The sequence below is a fragment of the Cryptomeria japonica genome, chromosome 8, assembly GCF_030272615.1.
Source record: "Cryptomeria japonica chromosome 8, Sugi_1.0, whole genome shotgun sequence".
Taxonomy (NCBI): Eukaryota; Viridiplantae; Streptophyta; class Pinopsida; order Cupressales; family Cupressaceae; genus Cryptomeria; species Cryptomeria japonica.
This window is the reverse complement of record NC_081412.1, coordinates 618,602,087-618,622,412: the sequence shown is the minus strand read 5'-3', so window position 1 is coordinate 618,622,412 and position 20,326 is coordinate 618,602,087.

The window sequence follows — 20,326 nt, the reverse complement described above, 5'->3', positions numbered from 1 at the left end:
CTTAGTGCCGGTGAACAGTATAACCTGTCGGTGGACAAGATACCGGTGACTATGCATAAGTCACTGAACATGTTGGTGAACATAACCAAATATCTTTAGTACTGACAAGTATTGATAAGTGTTGAAATCAATGAGAAAACCAATGCAATGCATCCGTAATACCAATAATCTCCCCGTTTGGCATTGATGTCAACACAAGATGGAAAAACCATCCAAGTGCCAAAGTAGAAATACTAAAAACCAAAAACCAACAATCTCTCAAAGAGATCAATTACCAGAAATAAAAATACATAATATTTCTCCCCTAGGAATAATCTCTCCCCAAAGATAGTGTGTTTAGCCATAGATATCTCTCCCCTTTTGACATCAAATGCCAAAGCAATACAAAACCAAATATAATTAGTTCATAGAACTTATTACAAATACAAACTTAAACAATCTACTCCCCCTGAGAAGTAGCTCTTCTTCATCAAAGTCAGAAAAAAGGTTTCTCTATTAATTCTTGTCAGTCTGCTGCCATGCTCCAACTGTCTAAGTCTCTATCGGTGAGGGTATAAGCCCAAGCTACTCTCTGAGATATTCAAAAGTTTCCTTAGGCAAAGGATTAGTAAAGATATCTCCAATCTACTATTTAGTATTCACATAAACCAATTTCACTTCTTTTGTTTCAACATTCTATTTCAGAAAATTGAATTTGATAGAAACATGTTTAGTTTTAGAGTGAAATACTGGATTCTTTGATACATGAATTGCTGCCATATTATCACAGTAAATGATTATAGGTTCTTTGCATTTTACCTTTATGTCCTTCAACATTTTCTTAATCCATAATACCTGAGTATAATTAGTTGTTTTGTGCAACATATTCTAATTCTGTTGTTGATAATGATGTACAACTTTGTTTCTTGCTCAACCATGAAATCAATCTGCTACCAAGAAAGAATGCTCTTCCGGTGGTGTTCTTTCTGTCATCTAAATCTCCTACCCAATTTGCATCTGTGTATGCACATAAATCAAAATTTTCATCTTTAGGATACCATAAACGAAGATTTGTTGTGCCTTGTAGATACCGAAAAATCCTCTTCACTGCTGATTCATGATTTTCTTTAGGATTACTCTGAAATCTGAAACAATACATACTGCATTCATAATATCAGGTCTTGTTTGTGTCAAATACAATAAACCTCCAATGATATATTTATATCTTGTTAGATTAACAGGTGTTGAATCATCCTTATATGATAGTTTATTAGTTGTAGTCATAGGAGTACTTACCAGTTTAGAGTTTTCCATACCAAATTTCCTTAGTAGTTCTTTCAAGTACTTTGATTGATTTATGAATATACCTTTATCAGTCTATGAAATCTGTGATCCTAAAAATAATTTTATCTCCCCAATCATAGACATTTCAAATTCTTCCTGCATCTTATTTGAAAAGTCTTTACAGAATCCATCTTCTCCTCCAAAGATTATATCATCAACAAAACCTTCAATAACCAAGATTTCATCATTAGTTATTTTGTAATATAAGTTTTTGTTTGCATTACCTTTTGTGTAACCAATCTTCAAAAGGTATTTGTCCAATCTAGCATACCAAGCTCTACGAGCTTTCTTTAATCCATATAAAGCTTTCCTTAACCTGCAAACCATATCTTTGTCATCTGTCAAAGAAAATCCATCAGGTTGTTCAATGTAAACTTCCTCTTCAAGATCACCATTCAGAAATCCACATTTAACATCCATTTGATATACTTTATAGTTCTTGTGTGCTACAAAAGCTAAGAATAGTTTGACTGCCTCAATTCTAGCTATCGGTGCAAAGGTTCATTGTAATCAATTCCCTCTTTCTATGAATATCCCTTACACACTAATCTTGTTTTGTTTCCGATTACCTTACCATCTTTATTGATTTTATTTCTAAATACCCATTTAGTTCGAATTACATTTTTGTTTTTAGGCCAAGAAACCAATATCCATGTGTTATTCTTTTCAATTTGTTCCAATTCATCTTCCATAACTTTAATCCAATGTTTATCTTCACATGCCTCATTAATAGTTGTTGGTTCAATTTGAGAGATTAGACATACATCTTCATTTTCTAGTCTTCCTCTAGTCATAACACCTTGACACTTATTCCCAATTATTTGACTTTCAGAGTGATTCAATCTTACATACATGGGTGTATTCACTTGCTACTGTTCTTCAGTCACTGTGGAATTCTTAGATGATTCCGGTGTGACTGGATCAACATTCTATACCTATGTATTAGGTGTAGGTTCACTTGTGATTGTTATTCAAGTGAAAGATATTACCTCTAGTCTAATTACTGGTTGCAATTTCCAAACCAGTTCTATTCATGATTTTGCATTTACCATTCTTGAATTCTAACTGAAATCCCTTTTCAACTAATTGACCAACACTCAAAAGATTATTCTTTAAACCCTCAACATAATAAACATTGTCAGTATTGTGCTTACCATCAAAAGATATAGTTCTTTTTCCTCTGATCGAACAAGCTTTATCATCCCTAAATCTTACTAGGCCTCCATTGTATTCCTGAAAGGTTAATAATTTACTTTTATCACCAGTCATATGATGTGAACATTCAGAATCAATGGTCCATTCATCCTTTTCTTCAATTTTAGCTTCCAGGGCCTACTCTACAAGTTGTGCAGTACATGCAGGATGATCTTTTGTTATTGCAACAAAATCCCATCCATTTTCTATCAGTTCCTCATTAGAATCATCAGTAACTCCTTCATTAGCATAGTAACGTGATTTGTCTCTATTCTTCTTAAATTTGTATCTCTGAAATTCAGGGTTAGGCTTATATGTTCTTTTAGCTTCTTCTTTCAATCTTGCATGTCTATCAGGACACCTACATTCCCTATGACCAGTTTTATTGTAGTTAAAACATTTAAATGGTGATTTACCTTCATACTTACTTCTAATTGGACCTTTAGGCATTTTCCTTGCAAATAGTGCTTCAAGTTCTTCCAATTCTTCATTCTCTCTTCTGATTTCTTCAAGTTCTCTTGCATAAAGTGCTTTCCAATCAGATTTCTTAGATGATGGTGATGATGTTGTAGATGACGATGCCTTGAAATCTAAATCTATCTTAATTGTAGCAACAACACCAAATTCCTCAAGTTCAAAAGCTAAAAGTTTTCCAACAAAGGTATCTCTAGATACTGATGTATTAGGCATTGTTCTCAATTCATGAATAGTAGTTACTTTCATTTTGTATGCTGGTGGCAGTGCTCTTAAGACTTTAGAAACAATCTCTTCTTCACTTAAGGATCCTCCACAAGATTGTATACCCAGAACAATTTCATTAACTCTTTCCATAAAAGCAAAAATCCTTTCATCTTCTTCCATTTTCAGATTTTCATACCTAACCCGGAAGCATTCCAATTTTGCAATTTTGACAGTGGTATCACCTTCATTCAATGTATCCAATTTATCCCAAATAGCTTTAGTAGTAGATCGGTCAGATAATCCCATGATTTTCTGATCTGATAATGCACTCAAAAGTGCTTCTCTTGCTTTGCAATCATTCTCTTGATCTTTAGCCAAGGTTGGTGGATTAGGTTGGCTCTGTGTAGGATCAACATAGCCATTCTTTGTAATATCCTATATTTTTTTTCCAATGCAATTTAGATGTGTCTCCATTCCGATCTTCCATATACCATAGTTAGTTCCATCAAGTTTTGAACTATCCTTCCTGAAATAGTTAGTTTCCATAGAATCTCCTCAAGTTGTTAAACTTCTGCAAAAAGGGTACTTAGCTCTGATACCAATTGTTAGGATCCAGAGGCAACTGAGAGGGGGGTGGTGAATCAGTTGTCTATTAATTTCAACCCAAATATAACTTAACCAAACTTAATGCATAATACCGGTAAACCAAACGTAATGCGGGTTGATAGTTTAACAGTTAATAACAGTACTAGTAAAGTTTAATGCATGAAACAGAAAGACAAATAACATCTACAAAACATAACAAAGATATTTATATGTGGAAATCCTGAAGGGGAAAAACCATGGTGGGAAACCTTACCCACAATCAGATGATACTACTGCAAATAGTATGTGTGTACAAATGGGGTTTTCACATGCAGAAAGGCCAACTGCCTAGAGCTCACTGCTCAATCACAAAATGGGAGTCACACTGACTACAATTGGATGGTTAAATCCAATGATAATGTACTACTCAAAATAGCATCTTCATATGCTGGATTCAGTATCGATTAAGCTCTGATTGTCTTCTTCATACCTTCCTTGAATCCTCAAATGATGCCTGCATGTATAGCTCTACTTATATTCGCATATATCGAATATCAAAACCTTTTAATACCTTATTACCTTCCTTTTCTCAATCTCACAAATGAGATCCTACATATATACCAAAACCTAAGACAAAATGTGTAGGTCGGCTCACTAAGAATATTACAATTAAATCAATTACAAATGAATCAATATGTGATACATCATGTCGGCTCAATGCATTTACAATAATAACCAATTAATAAAACATCTCCATAACGTGTCATGCTGATCTGGAATAGATAATGCTTGACGGTCCATAACCTAGACCAGTTTGCCAGTAATAACAAATATGCAAATTTGATTAGACCAATAGCCAAATCACCAAAACCAAGTGTCCAAACAATGTCTTCGACATAACCAAGTAATCTCTAGATGATAACAGATCATCCTCAATGCCGATGAATAGTATAACCTGCCAGTGAACCAGATACCGGTGACTGTGCATAAGTCACTGAACATGCCAGTGAACATAACTAAAGATCTTTAGTGCTACACATCCATAGTACCAACATGTTCTGACCAACTCAGAGATACGTAAGATAGGGCCTAAAATAGCCCAAAAATTGACTCAATACTAGTCTAGTACAATGATACATATAAAAGAACATAATACAATCTTAGGCTAGAAAGTGGACGCTATTCAATTAGGCCCCTTCAACAAAATACCGAAACAAGATGAACAGATAGAGAGTCTGGAAACACTGGCTCCACTCCATGACATACACTTCTCGAGCATGCCAGTCTCTCTTACCCCAAAGATCCAAAGATCTTATCACCGAGGGATTTTGGTCTCATAATTCAAGGTACATGAGGAGTATCTATGGGGTATGATCGACACTCTCAAAATCACTAAATGTAGGATTTGGGCTACTAAGTTGGTTCTTATTGTAAAATTTTGAGGGGTCTTGATCTAGCAACAGGTTCTCAGAATAAGATACTTAAGACTTTAGTTGAGCTTATCGGTGTAGGGAAGGCCCCCACATACATCTAATTCACTCAACACTCTAGCTGCCTGACCAATATATTTATATAGCAGCTCAAAAAACTTGCTCGAGAGTACGTTGGGAGAGATGATATTCCCAACACATCCCAATTCAAAGTACCTCTGTGGGGTGATGAAATTCCAAGTCAAAGATAACCCTCACTACTAAAATGAAATATTTGGACGTTGTTATCACCTTCTCCCTTTCTCCCAAGACCCCGAAGGTGGGTGGAAAGGTAGTTGATGCAACAGTAGGTCCATCCCAAACACAATAAAAGTTCTTTCCCTTAAAAAATGAAATGTGAGTTATTCTATTGTACAACCTGATTCACGTTCATTTTAAAACCCAAATTTAGGTGTGAGATAAACATGTGCATGTCAATTTTAAAACACCAAACTGAAATGTGAATGCATGCATGTCAATTTTAACCATTCTTTATTTTAATCCCAAAACTGAAATGTGATAACACGCATGTCCATATTACCCATTGTTTATTTTAAGCCCAAAACTTAAGTGTGATAACATGCATGTCCATTTTAACCATTGTTTATTTTAAGCCCAAAACTAAAGTGTGAGAGCATAAGTGTTTATGATTCAGTAATAATATGATCCTCTATGTAAATTTGCCACATGCTGCAAACAGATAATCATTAACCCAATAAAACCCATAGAAAATAGAAAACTAAATTATGAAAACAATGAATACATAATGATACTTGATCGATTGCGTGATTGTGTATGATGGATTGCGTAATTCTGATAGAGTGATTGCATAATTCTAATAGAGCGATTTCTTGATCTTGACAGAGTGATTGCGTGATCCTGACAGAGCGATTGCGTGATAAATAGATACACCAAACAAAAAATAAAAGAGAAAGCTAATTCTAATCTGGAACTTGCAAAATAGATTGTGATGCCCTAGCAAGATCTCTCATCATCCATTCTATGTTAAGAAAATCATATTTTACTCTATATGAGAGAACTAGGCTGTTGTATTTGTCGATGTCTGGTTGATCCTATAGATCTCATATCTTCTTTTCTGCCTTTAGAATTTTCTAATAGCATTTGACTTGTCTTCTTTGTTTCTTTGTCCTCCCTACACCTGAAATTCTGAATTGTACCTTATGTGCCATAAAATGTCATAATTAAGCATGCAATAAATGTAAACTGTATTTAGATTTACCCAATTTCATACCGAATTTGATAGAACAAAGAGCAGGAAACAAGAAATGTTAGATAAAAAACACATAAATATCCCTGACGAATGCGTGACAGTATCTAGACAATTGCATGATGGGTTCTGCATGAATGCGTGACCCTGTATACTTGATTGCGTGATCCTGTCTATGCGATTGCATGATGATGTAAACACAATTGCATGATTCGGAATTTATTGTGCAATCCATACAAACTTGCAAAAAAAATTTAAAATTTAGTATGATTTGCAAAATCACACAAAAGAAAAAGAAGGTTAAATTGTTGTTGGTTCACGTCAGGTTCACCAAAGTGTCATATGTTAAAATTCATCAAATTTAAATCAAATAGGAATGAAAGGGAGAAATCACAAATCCCTATCCTAATTGGAATTCAAACAAACACACAATGGAATAATCCAAAACAAGCAAGAAATAGGAATATAAGATATATCAATCAATTCCCCCTATTCCAAGACTGCATATAGCTTCCATTGTTCTTCTCCTCTTTGTGGTATGGTGGCTCTCACATATGGTTCTGAAAACCTACAAATGATACAAAGATTTGAAGTTCGTGATTCAGAGAAATTATGAGGGATTGAATTCTCAACTTATAGATAATTGGATGAGAATTGAATGAAAGGTGGAACAGATTGATTAAGAAGTAGAACTCAGGTGAGCTCACATGTTGATTGATAGTTGAACTACTGATTTGGGGGTGGAACAAAATAGATTGAATATATTAAATGAGTTAACTAATTGAGAAAAAAGTTGATTGAAAGATGAAAAAGAATGATTGGAGGATGATTGATGACAAAGAAAGCTTTATTTAGAAAAAGCTAATTGGAAGATTGAAAATGAATGATTCGAGAGAATTAAAGAAATGATGGATTTAATCAATTAATTAAAATAATCAATTAAAATAGATTGAATAGTTAACTGATTGAAAGCTTTTTGGAACAAAAAAGTGAAAGATAGAAATAGGAGTTGGAAAGATAATGATTTAATTAATTAATATAGCATGTGCTTGAAATTTGACTTAGATTTTTAATTTAATCTTTGCATGAGATTTAATTCTAATATTGAATTTATTTTAAATTCAATTTATTATTTGAATATATTTATGACTTGACATTGATTTTCAATTTGATTTTTGAAATCATGCACATGTATTTGAAATTTAGAAGAAATTAGAAGAATTAATGAAATCAAAATTTGGAGATTTGGAATTGGAAATAGATGAAACTAGAAGAATAAATTAGTTAATTAAATAATTTAAAGAAATTATTTAATTATTTAGAAATCAAATTTAATTAAATAATAAAGATTATTTAAATTAAAATATTAAAATCATAATTAATTAAATAATAAATATTTAATTAATATTTAGGAAAGGGTTGATGATTAGATGATTAGAGATAAAAATTGAAAATGGAATTTATTTAAATAATAAAGATTATTTAAATTGAAGATTAAAAATCACAATTAATTAAATAATAAATATTTAATTAACATTAAAAACTGGTTTAAATGATTAAATGATGATAGAATTAAAATTGGAATAATTAGTAAGATTATGAGGAAATATGAAATTAGAAGAATAAGATTAATTAAATTAATTAAATAATTAAAAAATTATTTAACTAATTGGATGAATAATTAGTATGCGATTAATGATATATATTTTAGGTGTCTACAATATTACCTTTTGTCTATGTACCAGTTGCAATCTCCAAACCAGATCTATTAATGATTTTGCATTTTCTATCCTTGAACTGTAATTGAAATCCCTTATCCACCAACTGTCCTACATTCAAAAGATTATGCTTCAAACCTTCAACAAAATAAACATTATTAGTATTGTGCATACCATCCAATGATATAGTTCCTTTTCCTTTGATCATACATGCTTTGTTATCTCCAAATCTAACCAGACCGCCATACAATTATTGCAAAGATAGAAAATTCATTTCATCTCTAGTAATATGATGTGAACAACCACTATCAATTACCCATTCATCCTTGTCTTCAATTTTAGTAGCAAGTGCATTCTCTTTAGGTACATTATCTTCCAGTGTTGGAACATCTTCCTTGATAGCTAGGAACACCCATTTCATTCCATTGTCGGAGCCACTAGTAGAGTCTTCGGTCGATTCATCATTAGAGTTAGTAACACCTTCCTCATTCGCTATGTAGCAAGATTTGTCTCTAATTTTTTTGTACTTATACTTGAACTGATATCCAGGGTTAGGCTTAAAATATATTCTAACTCTCTTCAAATGTTAAATTCCTTTTAGGACATATAGATGCAAAATGGCCAATCTTATTATGTGCAAAACATTTAAAAGGTGCTTTTCCTTCATACTTACTTCCTACGGGTCCTTAGGTACTCTTCTAGCAAATAGTGCTTCAAGTTTCTCAAACTCATCATATTCTCTATTCATATCATCTAATTCCTTTTCATATAAAGATTTACAATATTTCTTATCGGTTGATGATGTAGATGCATGAAAAGTAGGTTCAGACTTCACAGCTCCAGAAGGTCCCAATTCGTCAAGCTCAAAAGTCGATAATTTCCCAAACAAGGTATCTCTGTTGACATAAGTATTAGCCATTGTTCTCAATTAATTAATCATAGTTACCCTTCATCTTGTAATTCGGTGGTAGAGCTCTCACAACTTTAGAAACAATTTCATCTCCACTCAGAGTTCCACTAGGACATTGAATTCCCATAACAATCTCATTTACCCATTCCATGAATACAGTAATCCTTCCATGTTCTTCCTTCTTTAGGTTTTCATATCTCACCTGGTAACCATCAAGTTTAGCAATATTCAAAGTAGGGTCACCTTAATTAAGAGTCTCCAATTTATGCCATATAGCCTTTCCAGATGATTTGTCAGTTAATCCCATTATTTGCTGATAAGAAAGTGCACACAAGATGACTTCTCTTTCTCTACAATAATTCTGAAGCTCCTTATCCAATTTTTCTAGAGGAGGATTTCCAGATGTCGGACTATGAGGTGTAACACCATTCTGTGTGATCTCCCAAATCTCCTTACCGAGACATATCAGATGAGTCTCCATCCAAATCTTCCATACTACGTAATTTGTTCCATCAAGCCTAGGAATATCTCTTCGAAAGATAGTTCTAGATTAACTGGATGAACTTGAAATATTAGTCACCATAGGATCTTCCTCAAGCGGTTAAGCTTTTTGTAGAGAGGACCAGAGCTCTGATACCAATTTTTAGACAGTTCAAATAATCGGAAGACAACTAAGAGGGAGGGGGGCTAAATCAGTTATCACAAATTACGAAAACCATTAAAAATTAAAACTTTAATACCAATACCCAAAACATTAATATCAGAATGCTTAAACCAAATACCAGAATAACAGATAAACCAATTAAGCATAAAAAATAATTAAAGAATAAATACCATGGTAGGAAGCCTACCCATAGTTAGATAATACTTATGCAATAAGTATGTGAATTATAATTGAGGGGCCTGCACTTGCAGGAAGGCCAACAACCTAGAGTGCACAACTCATCACAAAAGGAGTTTCACTGAGTACATAGTGTTGGCATTATGGATGAATTGATTATGTGTAGCATTGATGTTTTGTCATTGATGTCAACACTAGCTGTTATGATTGGTTACTGACAGATAAGTTTTGGTTACCGGTAGAAGATCTAGTGTTATCGGAAGAAGAGACTATCTATTGGACACTTCCGACATGTTAGGATCAGTGAAGTATGTTTGATTTCATGTGTTATATGCTCCATGAGCATGTTTTCGTTAGTTGGTATTGGCTTGGTAATCAAATGCTATCATACACTCTGGTAAACCCTTACCAAGACTAGATTAAGGTTTTATCGGCAAAGGTTTCATTGAGGAATCATGACAGGATGCATAATTGATGTTGGTGCAACTTCTTCATAGATTTCAGGATGTTGAAGATGTTCTTTGATCATGCTTCAACTACTTGAAGATATTTTTTTGGGGTGGTGGACCCAGAATAGGTCTGGTACCTATCTAGGTTATGGACCAGTATCATACTAACGTGTACTCTACACGTTACTAGGATGTCTAGAGATGATTTATGGATTTGTTATTATTGTTTTGGTCTTAAGACAACATGGCATATCATTGTAATAAGGAATTATGTAATGACCTTATTGTAATATCTTCAGGTGGCCGACCTAATTGGTTTAGGCCTTAGGGTTTGTATAAATAAGAGGTATAAACTCTGTGTAGAGTATCATGGTTACTGGAAAGGTCATGGTCAAGGAATGTAATGTATGAATATTGTAATATCATCCAGGCAGAGGAGTTGGTCAATCATTGGTGATCAAATTGGATTTAGAAGAGGATTTCATCCTCTAGCATTGAGTTTAACCGAGACTATAATCAAGCATGGTAGATGCTATTTCTTGTTGTTCATTCTATTGGATTCTTGTCCATTTATCTTGAGATGGTTGTAGCCTCTCTATAGTTAGTGATACTCTTTTGTAATGAGCAGCATGCTCTAGACAGTGTGCCTTCCTGCAAGTGCAGGCCCCTCATTGTAACACATACTTTCTACAAAAGTATCATTTGACTGTGGGTAGGTTTCCCACCATGGTTTTACCCTTTCTGGGTTTTGTACAAACAAATCATATTTTTATGTGGTATGGTTGCTTTGTATAGATTATCTAGTTAATTTTTAAGTTGTATTGTTTACTGGTATCTGTTTCTATCAGCATCTGTATGTGCTTTACCGGTACTTGATTTTTTTAAGGTTGTATTGTGGATTAAAAGTTATAATCCATTAACAACTGATAAACCCCCCTGCCCTCTCAATTGTTCACCGGTTATCCTAACAATTGGTATCAGATCTTTGGTCTTCTTTTGCAGAAGCTTAACCACTTGAGGTAGATCATGTGGCAACTAATCCACCAACAACTATTTTCAAAAGAGAAATCCCTAAGCTTGATGGAACAAATTATGGGATATGGAAAATTCAAATGGAGACTCATCTGAGATGTCTTGGCAAGGATATTTGGGAGATCACTGAGAAAGGATACACACCTTATGATCTGACATCTGGCAATCCTAGTTTTGTAGACTTGGATATTAATATTGAAAATGATTGCAGAGCTATAGAAGCCCTCTTATGTGCACTTACTGATCAACAGATTATGGGATTGACTAATAAGTCATTGGCTAAGGTTATGTGGGACAAATTGCAAACTCTGAATGAAGGTGACCCTACTGTCAAAATTGCTAAACTTGATGGTTACCCGGTAAGATATTAAAACTTGATAATGGAAGATAATGAAAGAAATGTTGTGTTTATGGAAAGAGTAAATGAGATTGTTATGGGAATTCAATGTTGTAGAGGATTTATAAGTGAAGATGAAATAGTTTCCAAAGTCTTGAGAGCCCTTCCATCGACTTACAAGATGAAGGCAACTGCAATTAATGAGTTAATAATAATGGCAAACACCTCAGTTAATAGAGACATTCTGATTGGGAAATTATATGCTTTTGAGCTTGAAGAATTTGGATCTTCTAGAGCTGTAAAGTCTAAACCTACTTTTCATGCATCATCATCAATATCTACCAGCAAAAGTAATTGGAAAGCCCTATATGCAAAAGAATTGGAAGACATGAGGAAGGAAGATGAAGAACTTGAGCAACTTGAAGCCTTATTTGCTAGAAGAGTACCTAAAGGATCAACTGGAAGTAAGTATGAAGGAAAAAAACCTTTTAAATGTTTTGCATGTAATAAGACTGGTCATTTTGCATCTAGATGTCCTGAAAGGAATGCAAGAGTTGAGGAAATAGTTAGGAAATATTCTAAGCCTAACAAGAACATATATAGATTCAAGAAAAGAAAACAATGCTACATAGAAGATGAGGAAGGAGTAACTGGTGACTCTAAAGATGAACCATTAGAAAACTCTGCTAGTGGATCTGACAATGGAAAGGAATGGGTGTTCTATGCTTTGAAGGAAGATGAACCAGAATCAGCTATCAAGAATGAAGGGAAGGCCCTATCAGCTAAAGTTGAAGATAAGGATGAATGGGTAATTGATAGTGGATGCTCACATCATATGACTAGAGATAAAGGGAAATTTCTGTCCTTGCAAGAATATAATGGTAGTCAGGTCAGATTTGGTGATGACAAGGCATGTATGATCAAAGGTAGAGGTATTATTTCTTTGGATGGCAAGCATAAAATTGATAATGTCTATTATGTAGAGAGTTTGAAGCATAATATTGTGAGTGTTGGTCAGTTGGTTGATAAGGGTTTTCAATTTCAGATTAAAGATACAAAATGCAAAATCATTAACAAGACTGGTTTGGAGATTACAATGGGTATTTAGATAGAAAGTAATATCTTGGACTTGAATACTGGTAATAAGACATGTTTGATTGCTCATATTCATGAGAGTTAGCTATGGGATAAAAGGTTGTGTCATGTTAATTTTGATTGTATTGTTAAGATCAATTCAACTAAGGTAGTTAGAGATATACCTAATATTGTGAAGCCTTGTAATCTAGTATGTAAGGAATGTCAATTGGGTAAGGAAGTTAGAAGTTCTTTTAAGAGCATACACAATAAATCTAATGATGTACTTGATTTGATTCACACTAACTTATGTTGTCCAGCAAGGACTAGAATCTTTCAAGGTGATAGGTATCTCATGATGATTATTGATGACTATTCTAGAATGTTGTGGGTGACTTTTCTAAGGGAGAAGTCTGAAGCCTTTGAGAAATTCAAGATCTTTAAAGTGAAGATTGAAACAAAATCTGGATTGAAAATTAAATGTCTAAGACCAAATCATGGCGATGAGTTCACTTCTCATGAATTTAATAGTTATTGTGAGACAAATGGAATCAGGAGACAACTATATGGGCCTAGGACTCCTAAGCAAAATGAAGTAGTTGAAAGAAAGAACAGAACCATTTTGGATGTAGCTAGATCTATGATAATGGAAGCCAAATTACCTCATATCTACTGGAGAGAAGCAGTGAGTACAATAGTCTACACATTCAACAGAGTTCACATCAAAAGTGAAACTGGTAAGACCCCTTATGAACTATGGTTTGGACATACACCTACTATTAAGTGTTTCAAAATTTTTGGAAGTAAATGCTATATCAAAAGAGACAATTCAATTGGAAAGTTTGATACTAGATGTGATGAAGGGATATTTCTTGGTTATTCAATTCAAAGAAAAGCATATATATGTTATAACAAAAGATTGCAGAAAATTGTGGAGATTGCTAATGTGAAAGTGGATGAATAGTACAAAAATTATTCTATATCATATGACAGGGAACCAACAGTGGAAATGATCACAACTAAACCAAAAATGCCTCAACCGGTGTTACACCGGCACAATCAGAAAATTCAACTATGACTGATGATGAGAGTAGTGAACCTGAAGTTCAAAAGACACTAAGGTATATAAAATTAAATCATTCTAAAGATCAAATTATTGGAGATAGAAATAAGTGAGTTATGACAAGAAGAAAACTGACAAATGAAGAGGTATGTATTGTTTCTCAAATTGAACCGACAATTTTTATTGAATCTTGTAAGGATAAAAATTGGTTAAAGGCTATGGAAGATGAATTAGTTCAGATAGAGAAGAATGAAAATTGGTCTTTAGTTCCCTGACCTAAAAATAAGAATGTTATTGGAACTAAATGGGTTTTTAGGAATAAATTGAATGAGGATGGTGAAGTTGTAAGGAACTTATTGGCATTGTGTTGTCATTTATGTCAATTGGTATGGGGTGACTACCGGTAGAAGAGATGTATGTGCAACACTGCTATGGAGGAGTACAGGATGTGATATCTTGGAAATCACCTTGTGTTGTTGAAAATTGGTAAGGTAAAGAAGAGTGATCATTGGTGACACCAATACTCAAGTCAATACCTAACTTGTGTGGATGAGATGGTAAGGTGATCAATCCCAGTACATTGTATCACTAGTAAGGAAAGGATGTCAACTGGTAAGTGATGTGTTGACATGGAGAAATCAGATCAACCAAGTGAGTGGTTGTTAGCCTGCAAGGGTCATGACCAGTGTACAAGCAGAATGGGAAAGGTGTTTGAGTGGTTGTTTGTGATGAAGAGGCAGAATGTTACCTAAATCACATCAACACTAGAGGAGAAGAATGAACAGGTATGTTGTAAGGTTGCTATATTGCAGGAACCCACCAGATGAAGTTGCAGTCATCATGAGAAGCCATGGCTGACAATGAGTATGCTCACACTAGATCGCTTGTACCTATTTGAAGATATGTTGCACAAATAGGGAAGCCACATGAGTACATTGTAGGATGCAGTTGTAAAGGTGTCACTCTAATGGTAAGTGGATCTTATCTCCTATTATGCATTATGTACATCATAGTCCCTTGAGATAAGGTAGATGAGGCAAAGTCAAGTGTTTGAAGGTTCACACTGGATCTACAAGTGATTTGAGAGAGTTCCTTAAGTACATGAGATCAGGGTTATGCACTAGACCAATAGAGAAGGCATGTTGAGATGTCGATATAGAAGAAGAGTGATGTATTTGTCATATTGACAAATCGACTGAGATATGGTATGAGCTGATCAAGGAGAAGGCAAGGCTGAGTAGATGCAAATAGAGGAATGTGGCTTGACTAAAGTTAGAGTCTCATGAATGTTGATGACTTGTGTCATCAAGAGGTTTTACCAGTATGTAAGTCCACTAGTAATATGGACAAGGTGCAGATGCAGATGTCTTCCCACCTTGTGGGAATGCACATGCTATGGATAGACATGTCTAGCAATTGGTCAAGGGGTTCCACCGATAGCTCAACAAGTGCAAACATGGTGAGGTAATCAGAAGAGTGTGAGAAACTGACAAAGAGGTGAAGTATTGACATAAGGGTTACACTAGCAAGATAGAAAAGGAGATGGCAGGAAGGTTAACGGGCAAGGTGATTTGTGTCGATAGGGTCAGTAGGTGTGTAACTGATTATGAGAGTGGTCGGTGACTAAGCTGAACTGACAAAGTTGTATGCCAAGGTCAATACCGACAACAATGCCACGAGGAGGTGAAGTGGCTATCTTGCATAGGTCGGTGTAGTGTGACAATGAGGTAGTTGAGGTTGAACTGACATAAATGGTGATTGCTAAGTTTGAGGTGGAGTTGCAGAGGTGTGCAACTCGAGATTAAAATGTACAAGAAAGGATCAAGGATAGACTAATCAAGTAGATCAAAGTAGTTGAAGCAATCCATCATGTCATTAATGGTGATTGACCAAGAAGTGTGCTGACAGATTAATTGCAGGTTGCTGAAATAGGAAGGCATGTTCTGGAAGGCACAAAAATGGCTGATATGTACAGATAGATATCTCTAAGTTGTGATACAATCACATTTGATTGGATTCAATATGCCTCTATCGAGAAAACCCTAACTGCCAAGAATTTGAATTGGCTTTTGGTGGAAAAACGTGTCTATAAATATGAAGGCCAAAGACATTGTTAGTTGCTGGTGTATAGAAGAATATTGAGCTACTATGAAGTGTGTTACTTCTGCATGTAAAAGAAAATCAGCCAATGTTTTAACGAGCATCTTAGAAGAGAGTGAAAGTGAGTGAGAATCAGGTTGAAGTGTTCAACTGATAGTAGAGAAGAACCGGTAGTGACCATATCGGTATAGTAGAAGTGAAGGAGGCTACAAAAGAGGCAGATAGAGTACCGACAAAGTGTTATACTGGTGAAGAGAAGTGAGTGAGGTGGAGATCCAAGAGAGAAGAAGGAGTGGAAGATGTGTACCAATAGAGTTTATTGACAGTTAAGCTCCTGAAGAGAGCAACAAAATAGTGAGTTGGGGTAGCAAAGAAGGTATCTCACTGACAGAGAAAGGTATATGAAATGGTTGCAAGATTCTCTTGTAACAGGACAACTACTTTTGTAATTGAAGTTATCATTGTGAACACTGAGTTGTAGCTCAGTGCAGAGGTTGTAACTCCTTTGGGTTGTAGCCCATAAACAATGTAGGGGTTGGTTCCCTAAATCAGGGGTTGGTGCTCCTTGGGTTGGTGCCCTAAATCAGGGATTGTAGCTCCTTGGGTTGGTGCCCTAAACATTGTAATGGATTTTTCATTGTGAGACTAGATTGGAGTGGTAGTCTCCAGTAGCATTGCTCACTGAGGTTTTTCCCATCTTGGGCTTTCCTCGTATATACTGGTGTTATGTGATGCCCTATATGTGTGTTTACATTTGTGTTGGTCTCTCCACTAATCATTAAGTCTACAATGTGTTAGATCCAATAACTAGTATTCACATCTAGGTTGTTAAAGGGAAAAGATTGAGAACCATTGATTCACCCCCCTCTCAGTTGCACATTGTGTCTAACAATTGGTATCAGAGTGTGGGTTCCTAGTCAGACAAGCTTTCTCCAGCTTGGGTAGCTTCTAGCTTAAGGACACAATGGTTTTTTTAGTGTCAATCCCTACTGCAATGTTTAATGGATCTAACTATGCCATTTGGAGTTGCAGAATGGAAGTCTACCTATCCTCCCTAGGTTATGATATATGGATGGTAGTTGTTAATGGTCTCCCTAGGAATGTCAGTCCTCCCACCAGTCCTGAAGAAGAAAGAAGATGCAAGTGCAATGATGAAGCCATGAAGTCTATTTTCTATGGACTTGTTGGTGATGTTCCCTCACAATTAGATAAGCGTAAATCAGCAAAAAGTCTGTGGGACATACTAAAGAAACTCTATGGAAATGAACCTTGAACCACTGAATCAACTTGTGAGAGTGTGAAAAACAATGCAATAGATACATGTGCAGATGATAGAGGCATTTTAGAGTGTTGCAGTAGCATTGGTGATGTAGAGACTCATCTCTTCAAGGCCCATGAGATAGACATTGAGAATCACACATCAAAAAGGGATAATGAAGTTAGATCCCACCGGCATGATGTGTTTGAGAGTGACATTGAAAAGGAAGAAGAAGAAGGAGACAAGGTAAATAGATCTAGCTGACAAGATCTATTTGGAAATGATGAAGAAGAGAGAAGACGTAGAAGTAGATCTTGAGTGTGAACCGGTTAGTGCTCTAGAAGAGCTTCAAAATGTTAAAAATAATTTTCAAAAATACAAAAGATTAGTTCATGAGGATTGTAGCCAGTTGAGAACCTACCTTGAAGTATCAGACCAAAAGGTTGGTTTATTGACCACTCAACTAGAAGAGATAAAAAGATTGACTGATGATTTGAAATCAGTCTTGGTCTCCAATGAAAGAGAAATGGAGAATCCGAGAAATGAATACAAGCTATTTAAGAATGTTGTAGTTGTTGAGCAAAACTAATTGATCAGATGCCTTGAAGAATTTGAGAAATGTAACTCGGAGTTAAAGTATCAACAAAAGGACACCAAGGAATGCAGGTGCAGAGAGATAAAGGTTGAGCTAGAGACAAAGGATAAAGAGCATCAACAGATAATAGTGGAAATGGGGTTCCTTAGGAAAGAACTTGAGAAATGTCAAGATGAGCTCAAGTTGAGGATGAAGAATGGTGTTGCATGGAGAAACAATGTAGATCTGAAAGGGAAAGGAAAGATGAGGGAGGATAGTGTTACCGGTAGCATGAATAGGAGAAGACCTCCCACCGGTAGATGACAAAGACATGTTGTTGCCACCAAGTCAAGGCAATCATGGCAAAAGATGAGATCAAATGGAAGATTTGCAGAGAATGGAGAACCATGGATCCATTCTTGAAGATGCAAAAATGCTGATGCCAAAGTAGTAAGAACTCCTAATGTTTGAAAGAATAAATTTGTAAGAATATTCCTCCTCTCTTTGGTTATTATTTTGGATGTAAATATTATGGCCATAGGGAAGAAGAGTGTAAAATAGGGACTAGAAATAAACAGTGTGCTTCCTAGGTATAATAATTTAGGTGGTTATACATTTCATGCATATAAGTATAATGCATCTAGAGGTAGAAGCATGCATACCCCCTCTCTCGATATTCCTAATGTTGTATGTTATAACTACAATAGACCTAGCCATAGAAGTTATGAATGCAAGAGAAAGGACTTGTTATCCAAAGGCAATAGGAAAATCATTCATGCTCAGTGCAAGAGAAGTTATAGGGGATATGAGCAACATAGACTGGCTTGGAACAAGAGGAGAAATGTTCCTGCACAATCAAGGAATTCAAGGAAATTGGTAACCAACCAAAATGACATGATTAGAGGAGGAAGAGCTAACCGATATGTTAGAAGGTTCCCCAATCATGAAGTTGGGATGAATGTTGTGTGCTACTATAGCACTACTTCTGGCTATAATGGAGAATCTAAAAGTGTAAGGATCAATCAGTAGGAGAAGAAGAAACCTACTCCCCTGACTGAAAAGGGGAAGAAAAGTGAGACCAAGCAGACATGGAGGAAGAAGTAGGAAAATAGGACCATGGACCGATAGTGTGCATTAAATGCACAAGTGATATCTCCTAAGGCCTAAAGGAGATGCAGGATCTTAGGGGGAGTAATATGTTGAATTTATCATTCACCCCCTCAGTAAAGATGGCAACATGGAAGAACATGTTGTTTCCGGTATGAAGGATGGAAATGAGATGATAAGTGTGTGTAGAGGCTTCCTTAACTAAACACCTATAGATCAATATGGATGACAACTGCATATGTCAATAAGTGGAGCTTAACAATTGGTATCAGATGTTAACTGGTATGTGCAGGATGTTACTGACATGTGCGCTAACAGGTACTTGCAGGTTATGTAAGACAATGAAGTTGGAAGTTTATTGCATTAGCCCTGCTAGCATGGAATGAGGTGTCTATGTCTCAGGTAGTATTGTGAAAGACTTGAATGACATATGATTGGATCGATTGTTGATCATGCAGGCTTGTATGTTTTTAGGCTAACCAATTTGATTCTTGGCATGATAATAACATTGTCTGGCATTGCATAGATCCAAGATCGTGTCGTAGGTTATAGTAGATACAATGTAGCTAAAGATCATCAGATGATCACCTATGCACAGCTAAACCGATATATAGAGGTGTTTGGAGCCCCAGTGTTAGAACCCACCAAAGTTGAGAACCTAATATGTGTGACTTAGGGGGAGTCCAAGTGCTCATAATGTAGAGACGACTTACTTGAACTTGAAAGGCAACTACACTAACCGCCCAAACTATAGATGATGAAAGTTATAGTAGGAATACCTAGGAGACCTTCATTATAAGGGGTATCTACTTATCCTTTGGCTGGTTGTATTAGTAGTACAATTACATTTGATTCCTAAAGAAATTTGGGATCAAATGAGAGGTGATGCAGTTTGACCGGTAGGTGAGTAGTGTTCACTAACACATCCCTCTGCAATTGAGTAGTTTAACAAATGGTATAAAATGTGCATACTCAATTGGTGTCAGTAGATGGTTGAGTCCTCCATCTCAAGTTTTGTGACTTGAGAAGATGTAATAATTTGTAACAATTGGTATCAAAGAAGGAGAGACATTCGGTAAAGAAAAATGAGAGAAAGAATTATGTCAATTCCTAGAAAATGTAAGCAGGAATGATACCCTGATAGTGCCCTTTGCCATTGTTGTCAAAGGGGGTGAAGGATTTTGTAGTATACTACATACTAGCTACATGTCTTGAGAATCCATATATCAGTGCAAGGGCGAGAAGTATTATGTAGTATGTTGGATACTACATGTGTTGACATCAATGCCAAAGGGGAAGATTGTTGGCATTGTGTTGTCATTGATGTCAACCGGTATGGGATGACTACTGATATGAGAGAAGTATGTGCAACACTGCTATGGA